The following is a 23,719-nucleotide window of genomic DNA, read 5'->3' on the forward strand; positions in this document are numbered from 1 at the left end:
TGTAAACGAGTTGGCAAACGCCGGCTTTTTTTACGTTGGGAATAAAAATATTGTCATGTGTTTCTGTTGTGATGGTTTGGTTAACGATTGGAAAGAGGGGAATGTACCTTTACTAATTCACATCCAACGGTTCCCGAATTGCAAATTTGTTCAGGATGAAACTACGGATAACATTCCCGTGCTACGCGAAACGAACGATTTTTGGAATTTAGGACCTATGCGATCTGAATTTCTAAGATTACAGTCGTTTAAGGATTTCCCGATTGATTACATAGACGTGAGAGATTTAGCACAAGCAGGTCTCTTCTACACGTATAACAAAGATTGTGTCAAATGCTTCTGTTGTGCTGGAGAGCTATTATTTTGGGACAAGAACGATATTCCGATGGAAGAGCACGCTAAATATTACCCGAGATGTAAATTCGTTTTAAACCAGAACTGCGGTAATATACCATACGAGTATGATTCAAACCAAGCGCCCTATTCAAGCACTAACGAGAAGGCTCTGGTCTATAGCTTAATTACCCATGTCATTGAAACTCTAGATCGGAAGAAATCTAGACCACTTTGTAGCATTTTATAATTTTCAACCAGAAACAATGAGTATTAAAATATAGACGTTAAATCAATAAAAATTTGTGAGCGAGTGTCTTTCCCCTCGTTTTCAACATATTAAAACTGATATACGAAAAGACTATTCTGAACGCGTTGGTAAGGAAATTTTAAATGATGTACAATTAAAATAAGCTATTTTCGTACGTTACGCATCGTCGCTAGTAGCGCCTGTCCTGAGGAGGCTTTTTTTGAAAATATACTGAAACTATTATTGTCATGGTTCCTCGTGTATATATTTTGCTAGTGTACACTAATTTTTCGTATGGTATAATAACAAAGAACACATTTACTAATAAAAAATTTATTTATAAACTGTTTTTCAAATATATTACATCATTTAAACAATGATCAATCAAATCCCTTACGTCAAATGGACAATAACCTATAAATTGTTCCAAAAAATCTTTTTCCACTTGGTGATCCTGAGAAATACGAAAGGCGGCGTAAATTTCTATAAAGGCACAGGGAATTTGCTTCTGTAATGGTTTATAAACCGCTTGAAATTTCGAAAAATTGTCGACCAAAACACTAAACATTAGGTCTATAACCGGTGCGCTTTGTTTTAACAGACTTAACTGTTCATCTATAAACACTTTAATTTCATTTAAAGCCAGCACTTGCGCTCTACTAAGTGATAGACTGGCTGATAAGTTTATTTCGTATTCCAAATATTTTTGAGTAAACGGCATTAAATTCCATGAAAATCTTCCTCCCAAACAAGAAACTTCGAAATTGTGTTCAAAAGTACAATCGGAATAAGGTTCGACGGTCGGAATTGGCAGATAAATCTTTTTTATTGTTGTTGAGTTTAGATTTTCAATGACGGAAGACCATTCTTTTGTAAGGGCGTCCCATGTTTCTAAGGAAATGTCCGTACTTTGGGCTCCATTAGAAATATAAATACCTGGCTCTTTGTTAAATATTGATACGGTCACTACCAATTGAGTGGATGACTGTAACGTCAGAGAAACTAAAATAAAATACGTGTTAAATAAAATTAAAGTTTCAAAAAGTTTTAACGTACCCTTTTTAAAGGACATTGTATGAATAATCCACTTTTTGTTATCGAATCAATTCAACTATAAAACGTGCAGGAATTTTTTAATAGCTCGCGGTCTAGCTTCCTCGGCAAAAACTTTCTCTTTCAGCGAAACTCTCTCTCTCTCTCGACGTCGCGCTTTTCGGGGAACCTCGCTTCTTCGGCGAAACACTCTCTCTCTCTGCACTTTTCGGGGAACCTCGGTGAATCGCTCTCTCTCTCCACGGCGGTGTGGCGCACGTTTTTCTCTCACGCCGAGATAACCAGCTGGTGAAACTCCGCCTGAATGAGGGAGGCGTGTAAATTTATACCAAACGCTTTTGGCCCAAATCCTCATGCATATTTTTTAAAATGTTAAATAATTAGACATTTAAAATTTAGTGATACGTAACAATAAGTTTACCTCTTTTGATCAGTGTGTTGCTTTATTTTAATACAACCTATTATACAATTTTTTATACAATTTTTTTATACAAAACGTGTTATAAGATAATTTTTAACTCGGAACCTAGAAATGGAAAATGGTATTAGAATTGTAATTATTTTTTCGGAACCTAATGTTTTACCTCCTTGTACGACGATAGTGATTCCCGGAGCTGTAATTAATATTTAAAATTAAAAATGAGAAACATGATAGTTTGGTTTTATAATTACCATTTCGAAGATCAAGCTCCCTAGGTTTGTTCGCTGGAGGTTCCGGGTTTTTCGGAGATGTGGCTGGTGGCGATTCGGTCGGGTCGTCCTGTTTCTCGGGATATATTTCTAGGGGATTACCCTCTATACTTTTTACATAATGGGCCACTTGCCTCGCCTTTTCATAGGCGCACACATTTCTGTAAAATAAGAAATACTATATATTTTCCCCGACAAAAGATGGTGGTCATTGATTCATACCGCGTATGGTCGTTGTTAAAATGGTGGTGAAATTCTCCCGGCTGTAGCTCTAATTCGGGGAAATTAGGACACTCGAATCTCGTGGCCACAATTATTCGATCTAAGTCGATAAAGTTTCCCAGGTACTCTTTCGTTTGCCTTTCTTTGACAATAACGTATTCGGCCAGTCGCGTTATATTTAAAACATGGCGATCGACGGCCTCAATATCGTATTGTCCCTGAGCCCTGGGAAGCTTATTGACATGGTTGCTTATCGCGTTCATTTTGCGGTTTGTATCCCCCGAATAATTTTGAGCAGCCGGTGTTCGAAAAACAATGAGGTCTTCGCGACCATCTGAAGTTTTGTATCCAATCTGTAAGATTTATATGGAACTTTAAATATAATAATAATAATAATCAACTAGGCTAATACCGAAGGCACCACCATCCATAGACCGAAGTCATCAAACGACTTTTGAAGCCATTAATTTAGGTGGCCGGGTTACACGCCCTGCCAACAGCTCCCTACACTAACTATTACAATAAATACTGTACTAATTACTATATAAAACTTTAAAAAATTACCTCTTTTACTAAAAATCGTTTTGATGACGTATATTTATTTTTAGGCCAAATCATGGCAAAAAGAATGTGTACGGCTACAAACGATTCCCTAGAAGAAATAACTAAGTATTTGTAACAATAAAAAAACACCTATAGAAACTTACATTTTTGTTACTCCGGGGAGGCTCACTAGGGTCAGGATTCCTAGATTCTGTGAACTTAAGGATATATATACTACCTAAAACCCTCTAGGGGGACGCGTTGGTTTTAAGAATAATGTGCAGGTGGTTAATTTTATTAAGTTAACGTAACTGAAAGTGTAAATGTAACTACTCTGACATTTTATAACCCCTAGCGGGACGCGTTGGAAACTCTAGCAGCTGTTTCTATTTCGTTGCAAACCATTTTGGTTTAATTTTCGTAACGTGTTTTAATGTGCAGGTGGTTAATTTTATTAAGCTAACGTAACTGAAAGTGTAAATGTAACTACTCTGACATTTTATAACCCCTAGCGGGACGCGTTGGAAACTCTAGCAGCTGTTTCTATTTCGTTGCAAACCATTTTGGTTTAATTTTCGTAACGGTTTTAATGTGCAGGTGGTTAATTTTATTAAGCTAACGTAACTGAAAGTGTAAATGTAACATTCGACCACTTGTTTAAAAATGAAAAAGATGGCGGCGTTATCCAAGCATCCTAGCAATTACCAAACTCGGGATCACACTTTGAAATAAAAATTGATATTTTACTATCGCCGTCGCTATGAAAGTAGCTAATTCGTCGCCTTCAAGTACCCAGTATTTCCAAAAGCATTTCGTGACTCAATTGGAAAATCCATTTCGAGATTTAGTTTCAGTTTTTTCAATTCTGTAGGCTTCCTTCAGCTTTCAACTTTTTTCAACAGATCACGTGATATAAACTACGTCACAAGTCGTAAATGATTTCATAGATGCGTTGTTGTTTTCATAAGCCAGCCGCTATGGGAAAGAGAAAGACGTCTCCGCTTAGGGTACCAAAGAAATGCTGGATATGTGAGGAACGATACCAGTCCGTGAGAGGTTTCAAACAACATTTAATGACTCATTTATCTTGTAATAAAATAAAAGAAGAATCGGATCTGGCGTGTGATTGTGAGGCGAGTGAATCTCTCCATTATACCGAGCAAGAGGAAATGTCAGATGATAAAATTATCGATTATCTTAACGAACTTATTGTGGCATGTAAAAAGCGTGATGAAAGAATTGAATCATACGAGTCAACAAAAACTACATCTAACGTGGTTTTTCCCGCCGAATTCAAATTGCCGACTGAAAAGCAAATGGATGCTCTGATTTATTTTCAAGAATATTGTAAAACTAATCAAATTCCTAATATTAAAACCGTTGTAAAGAAATTGTGAATAAACGTTCTTTCTATTAAATTCATTGTTATTTTTTAATAACATTTTAAAGGGACCGTATAAAGTACTTTTTAATTAAAGTACACTAACAATGATTTTTTAGAACACTTACAGTTTAACACTTAAAATTTAATGTAAAGGCGGTATTAAAAAACTCGGATACATATTTTTTTTTACATTGATACTTTATTATAATATTTTTCGTTACACTTTGAAATTAAAAATATGTTTACGACTTTTGTAATATTGTTACATTTCCAACTTGGCATCCTCGAATAAATGGACACAATGGAATTGAACGACAATGAACTATTAACGGTATGTCTTCATCTTTCCATTCCTCAACCACCATTGCGCAAAAAGGGCATTTGACACTCGAGTCGTTCTTGAGCGAATAAAATCCCCAGGCGGCCAACTCTTCGGTTCCATATTTAACCCAGTTTTTATAACTTAATAATCTTTCTTGTTCCGAAAACATTTTTAAAGACTCGTACGAATGCTCCTTTCGTATCGTAGGAAGGACACTTTCAAGTTCTATTCTCGCTGCTATATATTCCGCTTGAAGTTTTCGTTTCTTTTTTTCAATATATTTATACTTTTTAATAGTCCCGTACACGGTTCATTATTTTCCTTATCACTCATTATCCAACTGTCGTCCAATTTTGTTCCGTAAAATGAAATATGTAATTCTTGCTTCGTAGGGTTCACCCTAAACTCGTTACCGAAAACACCTGCTAGTAAGTTATTTCCGCCCGTTATTTCATATGACGCTATAAAATACGTTTAACCATTATTATTACCAAGTTAATACGCGGGAGATTATAACAGAAAAACAAGTTATAGCTTTGGTCCGAGTTTTGACGACAACGTATTTGGTAGGCTTAGCTTTTTACTGCAATATTAACCGAAATATCAACATTAAACTAACATACAGGAACATTCGTTGGTCAAGTATTTAAACATTGCTTACATTAATAATGCAGTCGTTACAATCAGGGTAGTGTGTGCTGCCACTAAGTTCTTAATTTACCCCTGGTGGTGAAACTATAATGCTCTTTAATACCCTCGGTCAACGAATTAAGTAACGTTCGTTATTTGTTACGTTTATAAGAGTTCAATTTACCCCTAGTGGTGAGAAATGGCAATACTATAATGTCCTTTAATAAACAACGAACGTTTATAAGAGTTCAATTTACCCCTGGTGGTGAGAAATGGCAATGCCACTCTAAAATCTAAATAGAATCTGTAAATATTACTATAAGCCGATATCTGCTACCCATTTAATAAAACTATTAATCATTTTAAAGGTTCACAAATTGAATGAGCGTTCTTTCACGTAGTGGCCCCTCCCATAATTTCGCTACCACTTACGAAAATTAACGGACCGTACATGTTAAAGTCTATTAAACCGCTACGTAAACATTCCTCGTGCCGCTTGGTAAACACGGAATAATATACATGTAGTATACGATAGATTAGAGGATCTTTTTTACGTTTATTTAATATTAAAGATTTTTACGACATTTATAACGGCTCAATACAAATATTTTTAGTATAGTGACCATGTATTCAATATAATTAAGATTAAAAAGTCTTTCTCAGAAGTAATACTTTTTTGTTTATTATAAATTTAAAAAATAGGATTCCACACGTTCCCAAGGCACTAGCTTAGTATATTATATGATTAAAAATGATAGTTTTTGTATATAAATTGTCTTTCGTGAGCAAATCGATTGCTATTTTGAAAGGTTATATGTTGTCGTAAATGTTACATACTTTTATATGCATTTACAATGTATACATTTTATGTTAACACGAATAATAATAACCGTTAAAAAGTTCATATAGGGGCGACTTGTTTAAGTAACGGTTTCTATTCGATACCAGCCTAGCATTGCATGTTAAAAATACTATAACTTGTATACAGAAACTTATAAATGCATTATATATAATTTGTATACACGAACTTATACATTCATTATATTTACACGGACTTATAAAGAATCGTTAATGTTTCAATAGTAACATATCCAGATAATAACAAAAGTCTTGACCCCGCGCCCTTAAAGTATTGGCTAATCCTAAGAGTAAATACTTAGTTTATTATATGATTTATAAGGCCAGAGCTGCGGACGTTGTTAACAAGACCAAGCTTATTCTTAATATAGGGACAACTTGTTTCAAACTGCGATGTTAACGAATTTAACATTGAACTTAGTTTTCTAAGGCTTATTAAAAATATTATTCACGATGACCACGCTCGACAAGTAATACAAATTTTACCCCGTTATGTAAGACGCCAATAACGCATTGACTATGTTAAAAACTTGAAATATCCAAGATGGCCACTAAAAACTTTAACTCCCTAGTTAATTTCTTCACCCCAAAAACACCCTTGAATACACTGTGTAAGACAAAACGAAATATGTGCTTAAAGACAATGTTAGATTAATAACCTATAAAATCTTTAAAAGAGACCCCTATTAGGGGTGACTTATATTTGAAAACATGTACCCGAATCCATATATACCAGCCTTGTGGCAAAAAATGGCAGCATTGCATGATTATAATAATTTAATTTATGGAAGACCCCTTTCAATAACCCTAAATCAGATGATCACGTGACGCGGCTTTTTGATCGAACCATATAGGGAAAAACGTGTTCTTGAAATGTCTTTTGGCATTATGTAATTCTCCATTTTCAACACATGTTTACGTGAGATGACTCCAAAGACGCTTCCTAACGGACGACAGGATATACTATCTTTACCCCGTTATTATCGTATTGACTATGTTAAAAACTTGAAATATCCAATAAAAAACTCCCTATTTTCTTCACCCCAAAATAACCTTGAATACACAGTTTACATTTCATAAATTTTAGGTTTATTATTTACGATGGCCAGGCTTAACAATAAAACTTTACCACGTAATGCACAATGTTTCTCGCGTGTCCTCATTAACGGTAATATGAAATTAATACATGATGCATTGTCATAATATTTATCAGCTAGGCCCAAGCCATCTACCGACTTTTAATGCGACATTTTATGTTAATATATATAAAAAATTGTTAGCAACAACTTGTAAATATGGCAAATTTCCTAAAAAATAACAAAGATAGCCACCCTTTTCAATACACCCTACAGAACCCGTTTGAATATGCATCATTAAAGATGGCGGCCAAAACACATGAATTTTTCCAGCCCAAAATGACTAACAACCGCTAAAAGAGAGACCACTCGAAACCAGCCTAAAAGCTTTACCCCGTTATGTGTTGTTAGCGTAAATATCAATCATTTTTACTGCGCTTCGGGAAGGCGCGTTTAAGAGTCTATACTTTTTATGTGCATAAAGATTAATAACCTAAAAACCGTTAAAAAGGTGCCCGTATTAGGGGTGACTTATATTTGAAACTTCTACCCGAATCCAAAGATACCAGTCTAGTGGTGAAGCATTGACAAATGTTAAACTTTCACCAGCAATCTTTATGGAAGACCCATTTCAATTACCGTAAATAAGATGGTGCGTGTCACGTGACGCGGCTATAATCATTAACGAACCATATAGGGACAACTTGTTACCCAATGAGACACCCCTGGTGGGACACTATAAAGATGACCACGAATGACAGGTTATAACACGATAGAAGCTTTATCCCGATATGTTCAGTCATTAAAAGTGAATCATTTTTACCACGCTTCCTAAGGGTTATTACAACACAGCTTCTTATGATGTAACCTTTAATTATACCTTTAACTCTCAATTTCTTCCTAAGAGTTCAACCAAGACACCGCTTGTTAATTGGTCGATACATTTTCACCCTAATCATTTCACATGTTAAAGAATTTTCAAGTCAAAAATGACTAAGAGTTCTTATAACAACCGCTAAAAGAGAGACCATTCGAAACCAGCCTAAAAGCTTTACCCCGTTATGTGTTGTTAGCGTAAATATGAATAATTTTTACCGCGCTTCCTAACGTTAAAACACAGCTTATAAAACTCATTAATATTTGCTTCTTAAGATTACTTAAGACGCTTCCTAACCGTCTTCAGAACATGTTAAATAATTTTCTCGCCAAAATGCTAAAAGCTCAACCATATAACATCCACTAAAAGAGATCACTTGTTCAGGGCCATAATCCCAAAAACGCTTCCTAACCGTTGTCAGGTAATTAAACCATGTAAACGTTTATACTAGTAAATACAAACTTTACCCCCCTCCACTTGTTCATTGATCCTTTTCGCACTTACATCATCATAAACGCATGTTAAATCCCCGCCAAAACTTTAACAGTTCAACCATATAGCTACCAGGTCAATTAGTCTAACGTGTAATTATAAAGGTACAAACTTTACCCGTTTCCCCGCCATAAATTAATATTCAAACATATAATAAACCTACAGAGTGTAACTACTTATTGATCGACGCTTACAATTTACCGCGCTTTTTTAACCAAAACACATGTTAAATTCGCGCCAAAACTTTAACAGTTCAACCAAATAGCTACCAGATCAAATACCCCTAACGGTTAATTATAAAGGTACAAACTTTATAACTAGTAAATTCAAACTTTACCTCCCCTCCACTTGTTCATTGATCCTTTTCGCGCTTACCAAACACATGTTACTATACTATCCATATAACAGGTCAATGACCCCTAACGGTAATCCACGCCCATTAATATTCACCCTTTTTTAATTGACCTTGAACACCTGCACTCTAGTGAACTTGATTGACAGGTCAACTAATTAATTAACACCTGTTAATCTCATTAATTATTCAGGTCACGCGCGCATGACACGCGCCCGAGGGGGGGCGGAATCGCGATTCCCCGCTTCATTCCCCCCGTCACGCAGCTGTGGACGCGTGGGGGAAAGCACGGTGCGCCCCCCACGCGTATCCAGAAAGACGGGGGTAAACTACTGCTTGCGCGGTTACCACGCGACACGGATACTGTTCGCTGATTGGCTGGCGCGGCGCGTGTACTGCGCGCTAATTGGCTGACTCGAAATTATTCAAAATACCAGCGATTTATCCCATTACGCAAACAATTATGAAAAGTTTTTCTATCGCTCAGGGTCTGAAAAACATAAATCGCGATAACGTTATACTCGGGAAAATACCAAAAAGGGCAGTTGTAGTTTTTGTCAAAGAAGAAACTTTCAACGGGTCATTGACCACAAATAGCTTGAAATTTGAACATTTAAATATCACCGACTTATCTTTGTCAGTCGGACCGGATAGATACCCTCCTGACGGCTTTCAAATGGATTATGCAAATTCAAATTACTGTTTACCTTTTCAGTCTTTATTCGAGTCAATGGGCATAGCTTCCGAAGATAGGGGTAATTATCTAAATTTTGCGAATTTTAAGGAGGGGTACACGATCTTTACTTTAGATATGTCGGCGGACCAGAATGTCTTGGCTGATCATACGAGTATTCCTCGACAGGGGTCTCTACGTCTAGATGTTCAATTGAAAGACCCCCTACCGACTAATGTCGTGTGTATAATGTACTTTGAATTTGATAACGAGATTTTAATTACCCGGGACAGAAAGGTGATATATAGTATCGAATAAAATGAGCCACCTAGCGAAGTAACCTTAGCCAATGAGCATCTTGTTTGGCAAAAATTATTTGGAAAGAAAGTGAAAAGAGAGGAACCGAAATTCAAGATTGGCGATCACGTGCGCCTGTCAAAAACCAGCAAAGTATTTCATAAGGGATTTAAAGGATATTGGGGTAAAGAGGTTTTTACCATATCGAAGGTGATAAATAAACCCCGCCCACTCTACCATATCAAGGACAAGAATAACGAGAAAATATTGGGGTCATTTTACCCCGAAGAAATTAAAAGGGTTTTGCCATGAATACTTTTCAATTGGACGCCTTTTTAAAATGCGACCCGAGAACCAAACCTTTTTTCTGGGCACATTTTCCAAAGATACTTTACCTCAAGATTGTCTGAAAAAAAGCCCTTTTGTTTGGTGGCCAATGTACAAGACTCATCAATGCCGGGAAGTCAGGCTTGAATGGAATATTTCGTGACGTCACGAGATGCGGTGGGGCTGCAATTAAAGTTTTATGGGCGTAATCGGGCGATTTAGATTCGTCCAACCCCGAAATTCCAGAGACACTCTGCCATGGTGTAGAAATTCCAGGATTTATCGGTGATGCTGGGAGGGGACTGTTAATAGCCATTTTCAGTTGGCGGAGAGGTTGCTGTACGGCTGTTTGCACCTGTTGTACGGGCGGGGCGGCGAACAGTTGATGGAACTGATTTGGCGTTTGGAGAGGCGAAAAAAAAACTTGGCGAGGCGAGCGGCGGGTTACCGAATGAACCGTCAGGTACAGCGGGAGGCTGGTAGATCGCACCGTGGGCTAACTTTATCGGCGCTAACGTACTCGAAGAAGGAGGTAAAGGGGGCGGTTTTATTTGAACGGCTGGAGCGCCGTCGTAGTCTTTAATTCTGAGATACCGCGCCAACATTGCCAGATATTCTCGTAGTTTTTCTTCTTCACTACCGTCTCGAACGGATTTGTTAAGAATACTATTCATGTGTTCTTGTATTAAATTTAGCAATTTTTCGGTATCGGATAAATAGCTATCAGCGGGTAGCAAGACAAATTTCTTCATCGCGCCGGATTAATTATACGACCCAAGATTGGCGGGATGAGCGAATCGAGAATCGCTCCCCAAAAACCGCCCGTTTGCGAGACTAGAATTCTTCGTCGATAACGATCACTGAGATCTCTTTGACCTAGTTTTCTAATAGATTTTTATATCGTTGTAATTGCCGTCGTTTATTCTCGCCAACGGGTAAAGCTCCGCGGCAAATATTATGACAGATATTCGCGATTGAGCCAACCTGATCTCGCGTGGCGTTCTTCAGTAAAAATCGTCTTTGATTTGGGGAAGCCTTTTTCAATAAAGTTAGATACGGGCGGCTTTCTATAATTGACCTGGGCAAAGGCATTTTACAGAATGACGTAAAATTCGAATAAACACTTTGTTATATATTCTGATTATTACAATAATATACATTTTCCTCTACCAAAAATGATAAATACATAAAATAAAAAGCTAATTTTCGGTAAATACTAGCATCGGTCCTTCTTACATGAGGCATTGCGTTCTAACTTTTAGAAATTCGGGAGTTTTTTGTTGTAGGTCAACAACCACGTTAGAATAGGGCTTATCCGACGTTACGTAATTATAAACGTTGCTCAGAAAATTAGGGTTATGCTGAAAAATCTGACGACTTAAATGTTTTATTTGTGATGGATCACGGGGGCTTCGGAACAGGACTATAAATGAGGCGTTAAGCGAAATGTCGCGAGAAAATCTGCCCTGACCAAAGACGTTCTGGCATAAGAATACAATACTCAGATTCAGATGATGCGAACACACGCGAAAAAGTTCAGATACCAGCGCGTTGTCTAAGCACTCGCTCGAAAGGTCATCTAGCACCAAGAGGTTGTTTTGTCTTTTGTCAAACAAATCTTCGGGTTTTTCACTAAAGAGCCCTTTATGGAATTCAATTTCGGGGGCGAGGGTTTTTAATTCGTCAAATTGATCGTTCCAAAGATTGTAGCAATATAAAATGTTTTGGGGTGGATTGTCGAACATTAAATTTTTATTTTTCAAGAGATTAAACGTCCAGTGACTTTTTCCCGACTTACTGGGGCCAGCCAAAAGAAAGGTACAGGGGGTTTGAAATTTTAGGCGTGTGAGAGACATGAATATCCGTAGGGAATAGAAGTACCGTCTTTGAAAAATATACGTTTCGTCGACGTAAATCCCACTAGTTTTTCGGCTTGTCTGAGATACAAGTGCCCGGTTTTTTGTCTTTTCACGTTAAAAGGAATCTCGACTCGGTATTTTAATTCGCGGTTCTCGAGCGCCAACTGCTTTATCGTGTCAAAGTTTAAGATGGTCTGTTTTTTTATTAAGAGTGACGCCTTTTATCTTGGTTAAAAATTTTCCCGATTCGAACAAGATAGAGTAACCCTTGGGGGCTATCGTGGTAAAAGCTTTAATGGGGTCATTAGGATATTCATCCGTAAGTCCACCCAAGCTGCTTGATAAAGTTAAATCTAATTTCTTATCGTGTATCAGAATACAACTGTCCGTATCGCCATAGGCCAAATTAGGCCCGATTTTAGCCATAAGATTATATAATTTAATACGCCCATAAGAGGCGACGAAAATGCCCACAGTTAAAATTTTAACCAAGTCGGCGTAGGAATTTATAAAATAACTATTATTTTGACGTAACGTTTCGCGATAATGCTGCACTTCGTGAATTTGTAAAACTTTATAATTATATTAAAGGGATAAATAAAACTCGGGGGTAGTATACGTATCCGTAATCGCGCGTTTCGCCTCGGTATGACGACAGTCGGCTAGATTATAGAGGGCGCACGTTCTGCATAGCGTAAACATTAATTTATCGCCAATCAGGGAGCCCAAGACGAGGAGATATAGATCTTGGGGTGGGAGAAGAGTCGCTTTAATAAGCCCGAAATAGAAATCGGGTTCGTAATTAAAGTTGCTAGTTAAGATTTCGGGGAGCCCTTTGGGGTAGCGGTAATTTTTGGACATGGAGACAGATGGGTACATACTGTTAAAATCGTAAAATTTAATCGGCCTCTCGGGGGTGGATTCTATATACAGTAAAAAGTTTTCAACGCGCCCGCCCCTCAGAGCGCATCGCGAATTGATCGGATCGGAGAAAGCCAGCTCGTCGCAAAAATAATTTATTTCGGGGTTTTCTTTTAAAAAAGTGTCCCATTCACATTCCCATATGGTAATTAAACGCGCGTTGGGGTAATTTTGACGATAAAACTCGATTTTGTCGAGAGTTTTTAAGTAATTATTGATATTAGATTCTTTAAGTTCGTAATTGTACCCATTATGATCAGTGTGATTGGGACACCCGTGCCAGAAACACCCGAAAAATTCCCCAATTATTAAAGGGTCAGCGCTGTAAATGTCGGGGTGGTAAGGAGCTAAAAACTTATCTCCCTCCAACGATCGCGCCGTTTGAAACTTTACGTGCATTTTTTGCTCCAAGTAAGCCGCCCATCTGAGAGCTTTAACGGAATGCTTGCCCCTGTACCCTGCTGGCGGAATAATGGCAATGGTATTTGGTTTCAGATACCGGCTCAAAAATAAATCGGTTAAAGCTCCCGGTAGAGTCACGCTTTTTCCCGCCAAAATGTCGAAATTGACCTTTTCTCTTAAAAGATTTCTGAACCGGTCAAAACCCCTCTGTAACAGCTTGACGTCATCAATGGCGTACTTTGTCAACACTTCTTTTAAATCAAAAACGGTAAATTTTTGGGCGTCGTACCAAGTTTCGAAATTTGCCAATTGGTCGGGGGTGAATTTATCTACTTCGAAAAAGGATTTTTCCGGTACGACGCCGATATAGTCTAAGGTGTCTTTTTTTAAGAAAGAATACGGGAAAAATCCCTTGCTTTCGCTTAAATTAAAGGTTTTGGAGAAGCTTCTGAGAGGGGCTGGAAAATAAGAAAAGCTATCTATAAATCTTATATTTTATTTGGACAGAAACATCGCGAGAAGTTTGCAGTGTTTAAAGATAACTTCGGGGATTATTGACCGGGCCAGAACTCCTTTTAATACGAGTAAACTATCAAATCCAGACCCAAAATGCGAAATGCACGTAATGTTTTAAAAACTGGTTCGACCTTTGAATATTTGGTCTTACCCTTTTTTGCAACGACCTGACTCTCCAATAAGTAATCTAAAAACATCTCGACGCAATTAAAGCCGGTAAAGGTACGGTAATCGTACGTTTCAGAGTACGGACTGTCTTGCATAGCTGTAATGAGCAGAACGGGTTTAATCTCGTCACTGTCGACTAAAGTTTCAAAATCAAAGTAAAGGATTCTGGTGGAATTTTCTGGTAACGTGATAGGTTGAACAAAAGACGCATTTTTCGGGTGCTCAATTTTACAGTAATGACATTTCAAATCGCATACGTGCTCCCCTTCAAACTCTTTCCCGCAAGTTAGGCAACGTTTAAGTTTGTCGCACGTGCCTAATTCTATATGCTTTCGGAAGCACGTATCCCCCGCAAAATATCTAAAGCAGTTGGCGCATCGTTGACTAGCTTCGGTATGGGAAACATTCGTGTCGAGACACCGCTTACAGCTAACGGGGCCCTCACAATTGTGCTGTTTTTTTACTTTGCTACTCACAAAAACTTTCAAACAAAATGGACAGTACCCTATTCCCCGGAACATGGCGGCGTAAGACCTCACTACATGGACGTGGTTTCCTAATTTAAGGAGAAAGATTTTTTTGGGTTGAAAGTGGCCTAAATAAATGGGGTCAAAATTGGAATCGGAATCGAGTAGGATAATTTGATAATCTGGCAAGACATTTTGGAATTTAGGAATGTCTTTTATTTCAACTGGACCTGGTGGAACTTTTGATAATCTGTGTAACGCTAAGGCTGCTTTTTTTGTTTTGGACGGTTAACATTACGAATGTACTTTAGATCATGCATATTAAAATTTTTGGATTGGCCTTTATTTTTTAATTCTTGGTAGTCGGCGAGGCATTGTCCTACCGCTACCGCCCTAGCAAAGCACAGATTATCAGAATTGCGAATTGGAATAAAGGTATTGCCCTGTTCAATGTAATTATCTAAGCACTCTATAGTCCTGTTACGAATACTTTTTTGACTACCACTCATATTGGGGTCTTGGAGAAGAATTATGTCGAATTTTAGGGGGCTTCAAAGTATAAATTCTTATGGGACTGGGCTACCTGCTCGATACCGCTTAAAATTCTATAGGCCGTCAACTCGTTTAGATTCATAAATTGGAAATTAATGAGCTCTTCGAGTTCGTCCGAACTGACCGTAACCCTGATTTTCATCGCTAATTTCGTTTAATTGGGTTTCTATTCGCGCGTGGTTGAGATCGTCCAAGTTTTTGAACTCGCACTTGAATTCTAAAGTTTTACATTTGTATTTTTTGGAAGTCCGAGAGATAATTTTAGTAACCGAATAATAGTTCTCAGGTCGAAACCTGGTACTTAAATCGAGAGGGGCTTCTTGAGTCATTGTAATTTACGAATTTCGTCGTAGCGTTGAGTCACTTCCCTCAATAACCGCAGGACGTTGTGAATGTCTTTTCTTCCGTATAGGGTCAGCGATTTTACAAATGAGGAACCAGAATTTTTGGTCAAGCAAGTGTGACCGGTGGCCTGGCTATGGCGAATTTCTAATTAATCACCCTCAATTAGGTAAACGGCGTCTTGGTCCTTGACGTCTTCTAAGGCTGCTTTAAGCTGGGGCCTTGATTCTAGTTTAACGCATACACCCTGTTTAGTCGGTTGCGGAAGACTGGATGCTACGTGCGTGGCGTAACGCCTTATATCTATATATATTTTTTGATCAAAGGTCGTTATTTTAACGCCCAAATCTCCGAGCTCGGAGAATTCTAATACAATATCTGCCAAGTGGTATTCTTTGTTAATTTTTCTTGGTCTTGTTGAGCCCCTTTCCCAGCGAATAATTGTCGAGGTTTATTTTTTTTAATTACTTCGCCGACTTTTGATTTTCTAGCGTATACTTCGGGCAACTTCACTGGTGCTGTTGGGGGAGTGTCATAATCGAGCTTAATGTCGTCTCGGGCTGCCTAAGACATATAGAGATTAAAAACTAATCTCGCTTAAAAATTTTTCAAAAACATAATTACCATCTTGCTGATCTTCTTGAGTCGTCGGGGAGAGTGAGGGCGGTGTTCGTCGCTTCTTCGAAATTGACCGTTGGGCGGTTTCTTATATACTGGCAAGGTAAGGGGGAGAAAGAACAAAATAATCGCGTGACAGTCCTATTAACAGGTGTATTCAATTTGTCAAAATGATTAATTACTTAACGAAAGCGGAATGAACCGGTTCTACCATGACTATGCGAAAGGATTGTTCACTAACGCGGCCATTTTTCCAGCGAATGCGCGACTCAATTTAATTCGATGACATAATTAATAGGTGATTCTCTCGGTATTGTCACTAAAGGTATTTGCGCCGCTAAGTTATTTCTACGCCGCTCAACACCTGCTCAATCAATCAAACCTGTCACCACTTTAACAATGGAAAACGGGGACGGAGTATAGCGAACCTGGGAATTCCTTTAAAGGAGTACTGACCCCTTTTCGCGCCAAAACACCAACCAATCAGCGCCATTTTGAATAATTTCGAGTCAGCCAATTAGCGCGCAGTATCCGCGCCAGCCAATCAGCGCACGCCACTCTGCGGAGGTCAATGACCCCGGGGAAAATGTTGACCCCCCCGCACCACCTGCCGGAAGGGGGAAGGAAGCGGGGACTTCCGGTGCCGACCCCTTTTCTACCTGTACATTGAAAAGTGCCAAAGATGCTGGTACATCCTACTGATTCGTCGTAGTCAACTTAGCTTTAATCCTCCAAAGCCCCGAAATAAACTGAGGACCATTATCCAACAGTAACGCCCTCATCGTACCATGCCTAGATACATATTGTACCAAAGCCTTACCCACGGATATAGCCGTAATGTTTCGAACAGGAAAAATCTCAACATATTTAGGGAAATCAACGATAACCCCCAAAAACATATTCTGATTCCTGGTCACAGGAAGAGGACCCATCATGTCTATGCCCACCAAATCCCCCGGACAAAGCTAAGTAGAAGGCAGCATCAAACCCGACTTCTTCACATTCAGGGGTTTATACTGCTGGCAAATCTCACAAGCACGCACATAGTCCCGAACTATAGTATACAACTAAGGGTGAAAATATCTAGCAGCCAACTTCTCGTAGGTAGCCGTACGACCCCGATGACCAGATAAAGGATGATCGTGAAAAGCACGCAGCAAGGATACATGAACAGCCGAAGGAATCACTATCTTCGCGGGCTTAAATCGCTCAGCCCGCCGAAATAAAGAATCCTACCTCACCTCATAGGCGCTTTCGTCCTGTTCCAACCCAATATCCAGGGGATCCCGAACTTCCACCGAAAAAGGATTCCGTCTCTGAGCCTCCCTTATCTCATCCAAAGAAACCCGCCGCATGACCGCTCCGGTATTATCCTCATTACAAACATCGAATTAATACAGTCCACCTCAGGACCCCCGTGCCGATCTACACCATCCACAATATTGACATCCTCATCGGAACCCAGAGGACAACGAGACTTGGCATCTGCGACCACATTATCCTTCCCCTTACGATGGAATATGTCGAACGGTAAAACCTCCTGTAACCGAAGCGCCCATATCATCAGCAGACTCCTCTTATCCTTCAAGCGAAGGAGCCAACAAAGGCCCTGATGATCAGAGATCACCCTAGATTCCCGCCCCTCCAGAAAATGTCAAAACCTTTCCACCGTATAGACCACAGCTAAACTCTTCCGCTCAGTGCGTACCATAATTTAACTCAGCCCCCCCCGTAACCACCGACTTACATAACCCAAAGGCACCTCCAGCCGATCCTGAATCTGCGTCCGTCGTCACAAAAAATTTCCCCTCAGGATCGGGGATTCGCAACATGGCAGCTTCCGCAATCCGCGTTTTTAAATTAAGGAAAGCTTCCTCATGCTCCCTCTCCCACTTCCAACGCAGTTTCTTTCCCTTTATCCTATTCAAAGGACCCGTCAGTGCCGCAAACTGAGGGATAAAACGAGAATTCCACCCACACATATCGAGAAACCGCTAAACCTGGCTCAATTTTGTAGGCCGGGGAAACTCTTTGATAGCCTCAATCGTCGCAGGATCCAACCGTACCGCCTCCGAGTTAACTTTATACCCAAGTAAGACAGTTTCCGACTGGCCGAAACTACATTTGTCCAACCGTAAAGTCAAACATGCAAGACGAAGTTGAGAGACAACATAACTTAGTGCTCGCAGATGCTCCTCCCAGGTTTGCGAATCTATGGCGATATCGTCCAAATATACCGCACCCCCATACCTACGGGCATACCTCAGGACCTTATTCATTAATCTCTGAAACGTCCCCGGAGCCCCCCTGAGACCAAACGGCATCGCTAGAAATTCGAACCTCCCTTCCTTTGTTACAAATGCCGTCTTTTCAACATCCTCAACAACCCCAAACGTAGATCAAGAAGAGAACGACTTGAGGCTTCCACAGGTTTCTATCCCCTCATTCCGCGATCCCGAGACAGACCCCGGCTCCAACTTCCGATACAGTCCCAGCAACGGAACAGAACCATAGGTACAACTCAGCGTATTATCCGCATAGTCGATGGAATCTATCCCCAGAATAACGTCGAAGCGAAGACCCTCCATCACCCGGAAATTCACCGGCCTTTAGATTAGTCGTAATTATTACTGCAGTTGGAATTTTTTATATTAATGTAAAATGCGGGCGGCATTTAGTGATATATCAAACGCCAAGTACTTTTTGTCGAAAAAGAGACTCTCTACGGGATAAATCAAGGATTACAAATGCCAATGATCTCCTAGGAAAAACGTTACGGTATGTTTTCATACAGGGGAAGAAAAATTCCAACGAAGCCAAATCAATGATAAAAGGTTCTCCAGTTGGTGACGTAATTTTGGAAGCTATAAATATTTTAATACAGAAATATAGTTCGAATGGTAAAGAAGATTTCGGAGGAGATCAAAATAATCGTAGTTATCTTGCTGCATCTAGATTTAATGATGTAAAATACTTATGAGGAATTTTCAAACCCAATGTAATTTGAAGCTAATCTCGACTTTAACCTAAAAATTACTTTTTCACTCTAATAATAATCTAAGCAAATATTATTTACAAATTATTTATAGTTATAAAAGTTAGATCTAGTTGGATTTATCATTGATATATTACCTACTTTATCTTTAAACTTAAGAAATTGCTCGAATATCTCAAATAATTATTTAAAAAAGAAAAAGAACACAAAACAATAATTGGGCTAAATTATGTTACAGCAATATAATTTAATCAATATTATTTAACAGGAGTATGAAAAATGGGGTAATTCGAGCATAAAAATGATAAACTTAGAATTATAGGTTTATGATATTGAAGACAGAAATTAACTATTTTACCTTCAGACCCAGAAAAATACACGTTCATCTATGCCTATGAATGAACGTGTATAAATTAATAAAAAAATTCAATCCTTAAATTGAAAAACAAATTTCCGACGACATTTTCGATCACAGGATACAAAATAAGATAAGTTTTCTTTTAACTCTTAAGACTCATTTTTGAATTAAGCATTTCATTTGAGGAGTATTTATAAGCAACCTACTGTCTTGGTAGTTAAGAAACGGTATAAGCATTGGCAAATATTTTTAAATAAAAGATAATTGTAGATAATATTCGAAAGAAAAGGAGATAAATATATTTTAAATTGTTTTAAACAGTGGTGTTTATTTTATTGGTAATGGGCTCTTCTTCGTTTTGAAATTTTAGAAGTATCTTTGGGAGTTGAAGATGAAGGTGAGCTGCCTGTAATAGGATGAACAACTTTAGATGTGGAAGATACCTCGCCTTTGAAAAAGGACAGGATTCCCATCACTTCTTCTTCCTCGCACCAACCATGCGTCTTTCGATCTGCAAAGTAAATGAAATAAATTTGGCGAAAATAAGCTACGGCGTAGATACGAGATTTAAAGAGATAGTGTCAGAATTTTCTACGTATATGAAGTTTTTTCATCAATTATTGAAAAATATATTAAAGAAAAATATAGTTATTAAACATTTGGTATAAATATAAATATTCACGATTAATTTCAAATTATAAAATAGAAAGATAGCGTAACTTTTTTTATCACATACTGTCTACGTCAGAGATAGGTTGATTTTTATTGGTTGCTACTAGAGCGAGCTGGAGATAGAACTGTTAGGGGATTACAGGATAAAATTTTACTCTCATAGCTTTCTTTTGATCCGAGTCTCCCGCTTTCGCACGCTTTAAGACCCTCATTCGATGGAAAGTAATGGAAAGATAAGCCACTTTTGTTGTTATTATTACTGCAGGAAGGAACGGAACAATACTCTTCGGTGCTTTCGGTGGAATCTTTCCGTAGAATATAAATGTTGTTTTAATGACTATGTATAAGTAATAATAGATAGAGCTTCTTCTTGCTGTAACACTTCAAGAAAATTCCAAATGTTTGGATGCTTTGCCGCGACGTGAGCGTTAAATCCCCTATGCCAGGCTTCCACTGAATTGTTAGTTTTTTCTTGTCGAAGACAAATGTTTTCATAGTGATTCCAACGATGAATAGCAAATCGAGCTTCTCTTCTTTGGCGTAACCCATGTCGACCAATGAAGTTGTCTTCGAAGCAATCCAAAACTGGATCTAGACTCGTTGGTAAAGATGATGCCCAGTTTGCAAAAACCTCAACGACACTATCAACTTGGTTTCCATCTGCGATACAGTTGAAGCATGAGTATGATTATTAGTAGGGTAAACCTGCCGGTCCCAGGACATTGGAAGGCCTAACTCGCGTGGAGAAAGATGTGACGGTTGAGGGTGACGCAACGGTTACAAATAAGTAAAAGTACGGATAACCTGAAGATGGTTTATGATTGACACACTCCGTTTTCTCTACATGTATGGAAGGAGGGTTACAGATGATGAAATCTATCGTAACTAAATGAGGGGTTATAAGTCTAATGGACACACCGCGTTTTCTCCACCTGTGTGGAGAGAGCGTGATGAAACGCGTCCGCTTTTCATATAATACAACCATACGATATATAACGTACGAAGATAGGGTTAATTATAATATACGAAATAAGCAATATTTTACTATTCGAATTAAATTGAAGTTTGAACCACTACTTTCACCTTTATTAACAAAATGGCCAATTACTCAATTGGGTGGAGAAATGTCATCTTTTTGTGGAGAGCCCCCTTAATAAAGTATAAATAGTTGGATATCCAGAGTGAATATCCATTCGAACCTCAAAAATATTTACCTCTACAATTCACAATGGAACCAACAGAAGCTGTGTAAGTATAACTTTTAACAATTTAAGGGCCGTAAAACTTGAAATTTACAGGTGTTTTCTATTAGGGAAAGAAAATCTATTGTTGTCGACTTCAAGTTTCTCGACGGTCAGATAACGGGAGGGAGCCCCGCCAAAATAGTGAAGGAACTTGCAGCATGCACGTCCGAATCATCACCACGGGTGGCGTCCGTACCCTCTGTCCGAGCTTCCCGGGCATATTCAACGTCAGAATGTCTGGATGGAAAATAATATTAACGGACTAGCTTGGGGTTGCGGTTTCACTCCTTACAACAAGTTGGAGGAGTGCATAGAAAAGGCTGTTCAAGGTTACGACCATGTCTTTTGTAAAGGGGAAGAGAAGTGTTTATTTTTGTGTAGTATAATCGTCCGCGAAGTTATAGACTTAAACGGGGTTAGATGTCCAAAAGTGACGGAATTGGATGAATACGGACCCATGTTTTCATGACCACGATACTCCCGCCTTTTTATAAAAAAAAGACGAGATTGCAGTTTGCACTCTAATAAAAGTTAAAGAGAAATTAATATATTGGTATAATAATATATATAGGTTCTTACACAAACCCGTTGGGGTTGGATGCCATTCTAGAGTGGAATATATGTGGTCTTCAGTTCGCGTGAGACTTAAAGAACAGATAACATGTAGAATATTTTTATTGATAATCAGATATATATATATATATATATATATATATATATATACTTACACCGGATACGTGTTTATCGCCACAATATCCTCTAACGTCGTCATTAATAGCTCCGTAGAGTCGCCCGGTTCTTCAACGGGGGGGGGGGGGGGGTACATCAACTCCCGTATGTAATTGATGATTCTATAATTTTCTAACTTTAAGTGAATATGGTTATTCAAAATTATTTACATTAGACCGTCGATGTTAAAAATTTTAGGAATGAAAACCTCACAGAACTCGGGAATGGCGTTGGCTATTCCAGTTAATCTAACCGTAATTAGAAATAATAAAAGAAAATATCAAAATTTAACTCACCTTAATACTTTCATTAAATCAATTTTTAAAAATCCAAACAAATACTTACAGTTCTTCGCCTTTAACGATTTCATTTTCATCTGCTGGTAAATCATTTTCGTCATCAATTTCGATGAATGCATCGTCATCGGATAACTGTGACGGCAAATCCTCAACCATCTCCAAAGGGACGTGTCCTAAAACCCTTTTTTTGTAGAGGGAGACAAACTTTATGAGTCCGAGGTTGAAAGAAGTAAAATATTCCTACTTTCCAGTCGTGGTTTTTATATCGATGGTCTTAGAGGTCAATGGGGATTTCCATAGTAGTAAGTAGTAAGAAAATCCCTAAGGGACGTCATAATGTCTCTCGTCCTAGGGATGAACAATACTAATTTAGTGTAAAAAGCACTAGTCGTAAGGTAGCCACTTACCCTGGGAAAACCCAAAAATCAGGTGTACCATTTAGCGTCATTTTGTTAGCGAATGGTCCTTTACAATTAGAACAAGAGTTGGAAGAAGCGTAAAGTGCGGATTACCTCGTTTACATGTCAATCAAAACGCACGTGGTCCTTAGTAGGGGTCGTAGAGGTGAAATATAGTGACGAAATTTCAAGATCATCATTCTTCAAAATATTGCGTTATTTTCTCGAACTTTCCATGCCGATGTCATGTTTCCCCAATAGATGAAAATAACCACAAACACATGAACTGAATTACATCATTACTTTAAGCTTACAAACAATGAGGGGTTGGGATGATTTTTAATTACGTCATGTAGGCCTACGGTTGGTATAAAAGGTTAGACACAGTCAGTTAAGGTCATATTCAACCCAGTAACGGCACCAGGATTTTTCGGGAGGTAGGCCAACCATTTGGATTTTGGAGCCCCCCCCAAACTATGGAGGCCCATCCACCACTATTTTTTCAAATCCGTCCACGTGGATTATTTAATTTTTTAAGCAAGTGGTGCAATTTTTGGGTAAAATGGGTACGCGACGAAAAAATTAAAACTAATAACACTTAACAAATGAGTGGTTATTTACTTATTTCTACGACTGAATTCAAGTCTATCAATGTCATTTATTCCTTCGGTACTTCGCATGTACATCCCTTACATTAGAACTTACAACTTTACGATAATGAATGTACATAGGTTCACTTAGTAAAGTAAGTTTAAGAACCATTATTTGTAACGATACAATTTGTGTATAGTATCGCTAGC

At 38.4% G+C, this 23,719-nt stretch overlaps 1 long non-coding RNA gene across 1 annotated transcript; it reads right to left on the reverse strand.

The window, feature by feature from the left end:
- Positions 1 to 2,136: 2,136 nt before the first annotated feature.
- Positions 2,137 to 2,394, reverse strand: LOC149943688 (uncharacterized). Its single transcript, XR_016480936.1, has 3 exons — positions 2,309 to 2,394; positions 2,221 to 2,250; positions 2,137 to 2,162 (listed from the first exon to the last, which is right to left on the reverse strand). It is a non-coding gene; the product is annotated as an uncharacterized LOC149943688 (long non-coding RNA).
- Positions 2,395 to 23,719: the final 21,325 nt, after the last annotated feature.

The sequence above is a fragment of the Leiobunum rupestre genome, chromosome 5, assembly GCF_980474605.1.
Source record: "Leiobunum rupestre chromosome 5, qqLeiRupe1.1.hap1, whole genome shotgun sequence".
Classification (NCBI taxonomy): Eukaryota; Metazoa; Arthropoda; class Arachnida; order Opiliones; family Sclerosomatidae; genus Leiobunum; species Leiobunum rupestre.